Here is a 6,232-nt window from a genome sequence, read left to right as displayed (position 1 = left end):
GAAGTTGCAGGAGGCATTTACTACCTTGATAGACTTTATGACAAATTTTAAGAAAAATGTGGAGGAAGGAAGATTGGAAGGGGAGCACGGTAGCCAAAGCCTGATCTTAAAGCTTTGGAATATATTAAGTGATGACTGACAGACTAATAACAAGAGTTTATTGAGTTCTTATTACCTGGCAAGCTCTGTTCTGTGTTCTTTATATCCATTATCCATTGGCTTATCACAACTACTCCAGGAGGTTTATCTATAATTGGCACCATTTTAGCAGATGAGAAAATTAAGTCTTATGGAGGGCAAATAAAATTTCTAGGTCCACAGAGATAGTAAATAGTAGGACTGAGATTAGGAACCCAGAGGCCATATTGTTAACCACAGTGATAAGCTGTCTTCCATGACAAAAACTTAGAGAACAGGAGAGGATACATTTGATTTGTTATATTTAAGTCTATCTTGAAAGAGGAGGCAAGATGGAGGAAGAGTATGAGTCCTTATTTCATCTGGTCCCCCAAATTTAGCTAGATGACTTTCAAACCACCCTGAACACCTATGAATTCAACCTGAGATGTACAAAAAATAATTGGAATGCTATGGAGAGAAAAAGTGGTCCTTTCTCAAGCCATTCTGCACTGGACAAAAATGACTAGAAGGAAGAATTCACCGCAAAAGAAAGAACCAGAAGCAATACTCTCTGCCACAGACCTAATGGATATGGATTTAAGTACCATGTCAGAGATACAATTTAGAAGTACAGTTATAAAATTACTGGTGGCTCTAGAAAAAACCATAAAGGACTCTTAGAGATTCTCTTACTGTAGAAATGAGATCTAATCCGGCCTAAAGTAAAAAATACTTTAACTGAGATGTAGTCTAAACTGGATGCTCTAACAGCTAGGGTTAATGAGGCAGAAGAGAGAGTGACATAGAAGACAAATTGATGGGGAAGGAAGCTGAGGAAAAGACAGAAAAACATCTAAGAGCCCATTAGGAGAGGCTCTGGGAATTAAGAGGTAATTTGAGAAAGAATAATGTTCGTCTTATTGGGATGCAGAGGGTGTGGATACAGAGGACCAGAAGGTATGTTTGAACAAATCATAGCTGAGAAGTTCCCTAATCTGGGGAAGGAAATAGGCACACAGATCCAAGAAATAGAGAGGACCCCCTCCCCCCATCTACAAAAAGCAATCAACACTCTGACATGTAAGAGTGAAGCTTGCAAATTTCGGAGATAAAAAAGAAAATCCTAAAACAGCTTGAGACAAGAGATTCCTAGCTTACATGGAGAGAATATCAGACACAACCTCTCCATAGAAACCTGGCAGGCCAAAACGAGCTGGCATGATATATTTAGGGTAGTAAACAAGAAAAACATGCAGCCAAGAATATTTTATCCAACAAAGCTGTAGTTCAGAATACAAAGAGACATAAAGATCTTCCAGGATAGACAGAAACTGAAATAATATGTATCCCCCAAAGCAGCTCTGCAAGAAATATTAAGAGGGACCCTGTAAGAGAAGGAGGGAGCCCAAAGAAACAATATGCAGAAACAGGGACTGTATAGGTAATACTATGACACTAAATCCATATCTTTCAAAGTTACTCTGAACGTGAATGGGCTAAATTATCCAGTAAAAAGACACAGGGTATCAGACTGTATAAAAAAGCAAGACCCATCTATATACTGTGTACAGAAGACTAATTTTAGACTTAAGGACACTCATGGACTTAAAATAAAGGGGTAGAGACCCATTTACCATGCAATGGTAAAACTCTTTTCTTTCCTCAAAAAGAAAGCTGAAGTAATAATCTTCATATCAGATAAATTAGATTTTAAACCAAAAACTGTAGTAAGAAATGAAGAGGGATACTATATCATACTTAAAGGGTCTATCCAACAAGAAGATCTAACAATTATAAATATTTATGCTCCTAATGTGGGAGCAGCCAATTATATCAACCAATTAATAACCAAAATAGAGAGACATTTGGTGATAATATAATTATGAGTAGGAAACTTCAACACAACACTCTCAGCAAAGGACATATCACCTAAGCAGAAGATCACCAAAGAAACAAGGACTTTGAAAGACACACTGGACCAAATGGATTTCACAGATATATATAGAACATTCCAACTTAATACAACAGAATACACATTCATCTCAAGTGTACATGGAACTTTCTCCAAAATAGACCACTTACAGGATCACAAATCAGGTCTCAACTGATACTAAAAGAGTGGGATTATTCCCTGCATATTTTCAGACTGCAATGATTTCAAACTAGAACTCAATCACAAGAAAAAATTTGGGAGGAACTCAAACACTTGGGGGTTAAGAGCATACTACTAAAAGATGAATGAGTCAACCAGGAAATTAAAGAAGAATTAAAAAGATTCATGGAAACTAACGAAAATGAAAGCACAACTGTTCAAAATCTTTGGGATACAGCAAAGGTGGTCATAAAAGGGAAATACATCTCAATACAAGCCTCCCTCAAAAAAATTGGAAAAATCTCAAATACACAAGCTAACCTTGCACCCAAAGGAATTGAGAAAAAAGAGCAAATAAAGCCTAAAGCAAGCAGAAGAGAAATAATAAAGATTAAAGCAGAACTCAATGAAATACAGACCAGAAGAACCATAGGACAGATCAACAAAACCAGGATCTGGTTCCTTGAAAGAATTAATAAGATAGTTAAACCCTCAGCCAGATTTATTAAGAAGAAAAGAGAAAAGACTCAAATTAATAAAATCATGAAAGAAAGAGGGGAGATTACAATCGATACTAATGAAATACAAATGACCTTAAAAAAGTGCTATGAGCAACTATATGCCAACAAACTAGGCAATCTAGAAGAAATGGATGCATTCCTCCAAACCTACAAATTACCAAAACTGAAAGAGGAAGAAATAGGAAACCTGAACTGATCAATAACCAATGAGGAAATCGAAGCAGTCATCACAAAAACTCCCAAGATTCACAAGTCCAGGGCCAGATGGCTTCCAAAAGTAATTATACGAAACACTTAAGAAGAAATAATACATATTCTACTAAAGCTGTTTTGAAGGATAGAAAGGGAGGGAATACTTCCAAACTCATTTGATGAGGCCAGCATTACCTTAACCCCAAAACCAACAAAGACCCAATCAAATAGAATTACGGAACAGTATCCCTCATGAAGGCAGATGTAAAAATTCTCACCAAGATACTAGCCAATGGGATCCAACAGTACATTAAGAGGATTAATCACCACAACCAAGTGGGATTTATCCCTGGGATGCAAGGGTGGTTCAACACTCGTAAAACAATCAATGTGATAGATCACGTCAATAAATGAAAAGACAAGAACCATATGATCCTGTGAATAGATGCAGAGAAAGCATTTGACAAAATACAGCATCCATTCCTGATTAAAACTCTTCAAAGTGTAGGGATAGAGGGAACATTCCTCAGTATCATAAAAACCACTTATGAAAAGCCCACAATGAACATCATTATCACGAAGGTAAAACTGAGAGCTTTCCCTAAGGTCAGGAACACAACAGGGATGCCCACTCCCACCACTTTTGTTCAGCATAGTACTAAAAGTCCTAGCCTCAGCAATCAGAAAACAAAAAGAAATAAAAGGCATTCAAATTGGCAAAGAAGAAGTCAAATCCTCCTGCTTCACAAAAGGCTCCACCTCAAGATTGCTAGAACTCTACAGCAGTTCAGCAATGTGGCAGGATACAAAATCAATGCACAGAAATCAGAGGCTTTTCTATACACTGACAATGAGACTGAAGAAAGAGAAATTAAGGAGTCAATCCCATTTACAATTGCACCCAAAAGCATAAGGTACCTTGGAATAAACCTAACCAAAGAGGTAAAGGATCTGTACTCTTAAAAACTATAGAACACTTATGAAAAAAATCAAAGAAGACACAAAGAGATGGGCAAAGATTCCATGCTCATGGATTGAAAGAATAAATATTGTGAAAATGTCTACTCTACCCAGAGCAATTTACACATTCAATGCAATCCTATGAAAATACTGTGAACTTCCTTCACAGAGCTGGAACAAATAATCCTAAGATTTGTATGGAATCAGAAAAGATCCTGAATAGCCAGAGGAATGTTGAAAAAGAAAACTAAAGCTAGGGACATCACAATGCCTGACTTCAAGCTATATTACAAAGCTGTGATCATCAAAACAGTATGGTACTGGCACAAACAGACACATAGATAAATGGAACAGAATAGAGAATCCAGAAATGGACCCTCAACTCTATGGTCAACTAATATTCAATAAAGCAGGAAAGAATATCCCCTGGAAGAAAAGACACTCTCATCAATAAGTGGTGTTGGGAAAATTGGACAGCCAAATGTAGAAAAGTGAAACTAGATCATTTTCTTTTATCATACAGAAAGATAATCTCAAAATGCTTGGAAGATCTAATGGGAGATGAGAATCCGTCAAAATCCTAGAGGAGAGCACAGGCAACAACCTTCTTGAACTTGGCCCTAGTAACTTCTTGCAAGATACACCTATGAAGGCAAGGAAAACAAAAGCAAAAATGAACTATTGGGACTTCATCAAGATAAAAACCTTCTGCATAGCAAAGGAAACAGTTAACAAAACTAAAAGGCAACCTACAAAATGGGAGAAGATATTTGCAAATGATATATCAGATAAAGGGCTAATATCCAAGAGCTATAAGAAACTTATCAAACACCCAAGAAACAAACAGTCCAATCATGAAATGGGCAAAAGACATGAACAGAAATCTCACAGAGGAAGACATAGACATGGCTAACAAGCACATGAGAAAATGCTTCGCATCGCTTGCCATCAGGGAAATACAAATCAAAACCACAATGAGATACCACCTCACACCAGTGAGAATGGGGAAAATTGACGGGAAACAACAAGTGTTGGAGAGGATGTGGAGAACAGGGAACCATCTTGCACTGTTGGTGGGAATGTGAACTGGTACAGCAAATCTTGAAAACAGTGTGGAAGTTCCTCAAAGAGTTAAAAATATAACTATTGACCCAGCAATTGCACTACTGGGTATTTACCCCAAAGATACAGTTGCAGTGAAACACTGGGACACCTGCATCCCAATGTCTATAGCAGCAATGTCCACAATAGCTAAACTGTGGAAGGAGCCATGATGTACTTCAACCGATGAATGGATAAAGAAGATGTGATCTCTATACACAATGGATTATTATTCAGCTATCAGGATGGATACCTACCATTTACTTTGACATGAATGGAACTGGAGGGTATTATGCTGAGTGAAATAAGTTAATCAGAGAAAGACAATTATCATACAGCTTCACTCATATGTGGAATATAATAAGAAATAGTGAAAAAGACCATAAGAGAAAGGAGGGAAGCTGAGTGGGGAAAAATTAGAGAGGAAGAAAAACCACGAGAGATCTTTAACTCTGGGAAACAAAGGGTTGCAGAAGGGGAGGTGGATTGGGGGACATGTTAACAGGCATTAAGGAGGGCACATGATGAGACGAGCACTGGGTGTTATACTATATACTTGCAAATTCAATTTAAATAATATATATATATATATAAAAGAAAAACAAGAGAACTGGGCAAAAAAAATCTGTCTATATCATCCCATCTTTAGATATATGTTATAGTCAAAATCATTTATGGATACAAACATTAACAAAGTTTATTTTAAAAATAATAAAATTCATATACTTAATCTAATCCTATAGCAAATGAATCTTTTACTTTGGATCTTGAAGCAAGTGCTTGTTTTGGATTCTTTAATATTTTATTTCAGATTTTTGAATCAGTATTTGTGATATTAGCCTATAATTAGTCTGTAATACTCCTTTTCTATGGTTATCAGATTTATATCAATGTTATATTTGCTTCATAAATAATTTAAATATTTGTGTTCATAGGTTAGAACAATTTATTTAGCGTTAGAATTATCTGTTCTTTGAAGATTTGGTGGAACTCACCTATGAAAGCATTGAGGCCTGATGCTTTGTGTGTGTGTGTGTGTGTGTGTGTGTGTGTGTGTTGGGGTGTAGAATCTGGATGATTTTCTATATTTGTTTTATTAAAATTAATCTATTTTGGGCACCTGGGTGGCTCAGTTGGTTGAGTGTCTGCCTTTGGCTCAGGTCATGATCCTGTGCTGTGTTCCTGGTTCGGGGGAGTCTGCTTCTCCCTTTCCCTCAAATAAAGGGAAACACTTGTGCTCTCTCTC

The 6,232-nt window shown here is 36.7% G+C and overlaps 1 pseudogene across 1 annotated transcript in view; it reads right to left on the bottom strand.

Annotated features, from left to right (window-relative positions):
- Positions 1-6,232, bottom strand: part of LOC144310771 (dihydrofolate reductase-like) — an 82,551-nt pseudogene that overhangs the window by 15,619 nt on the left and 60,700 nt on the right. The gene's annotated exons all lie outside the window — the stretch shown is intronic.

This window comes from Canis aureus, chromosome 3 (assembly GCF_053574225.1).
Source record: "Canis aureus isolate CA01 chromosome 3, VMU_Caureus_v.1.0, whole genome shotgun sequence".
In the NCBI taxonomy this organism is placed as follows: domain Eukaryota; kingdom Metazoa; phylum Chordata; class Mammalia; order Carnivora; family Canidae; genus Canis; species Canis aureus.
This window is presented reverse-complemented; position numbering and strand designations above follow the sequence as displayed.